Below are 709 nucleotides of genomic sequence, written 5' to 3' on the forward strand. Positions count from 1 at the left end.
GGGGGGGGGAAAGAAATCCCTTAGGCCAGGTGGGCCGGTGCCCAGCAGCTCCGCTCGCTTTCCCGGAGCTCATTTGCCCCCAGCCTCATGCCACCCAGACCAGACCCCGTGTGCTCTCCCCCCCATGCGCTCTGCGAACCTCTGAGCTCTAAAACTGGCTTGGCTTTGCTCAGCTCTTGCTCTTTTTCTTCGGTTTTAAGTCAATTCCGCAGGAAACCTATAATAATGATGCCCGTCTCCTGCGTGAGTCAGTCCCGTGGTAGCGATCAGTTTGCAGGCAGGAGTCCCACCAGTGTTCCTGGCCCCAGCAGAACTCACAAGACAGCTGTTTTCCTCTGATTTTGTAATGTGGAAGTGGGACAGGGCTCTAGCTCCAGCAGGATGAAACATGAGTTATGGCATCTCTCCCAGGGCTAACAAAGTGATTACAGCCCTGCTCGTAGCGCTGCGTTACCCATTTAGACGTAGAGCATGCCTGAGCTAAGGACTTCTTGCGCGGGCTGAAACAACTCCTGCATCTGGGTAAACGGGGGGGGGGGAAATATAAAATCGGAGATCTCGGGGGACCTTTGACGCTGCAGAGCTCCTGCACGAGCATCCCCCCGCAGCCGGGGCAGGCTGCGTGCAGCAGGTTGGGTCCCGGGTGGCGCGGCAGCACGGGGGGCCGGAGCGATGTCCCCTGGCTGAGCGGCCGCCCCGGGCCCGCCGA

General features: G+C 59.7%; 1 protein-coding gene across 1 annotated transcript in view; it reads left to right on the forward strand.

The window, feature by feature from the left end:
• The window catches only part of MERTK (MER proto-oncogene, tyrosine kinase), a gene marked incomplete at its 3' end in the record, with an annotated part of 23,021 nt that overhangs the window by 21,384 nt on the left and 928 nt on the right, over positions 1–709 (forward strand). The window lies entirely within an intron of this gene.

The sequence above is a fragment of the Pygoscelis adeliae genome, unplaced genomic scaffold, assembly GCF_000699105.1.
Source record: "Pygoscelis adeliae isolate BGI_AS28 unplaced genomic scaffold, ASM69910v1 Scaffold122, whole genome shotgun sequence".
NCBI classification, from domain to species: Eukaryota; Metazoa; Chordata; class Aves; order Sphenisciformes; family Spheniscidae; genus Pygoscelis; species Pygoscelis adeliae.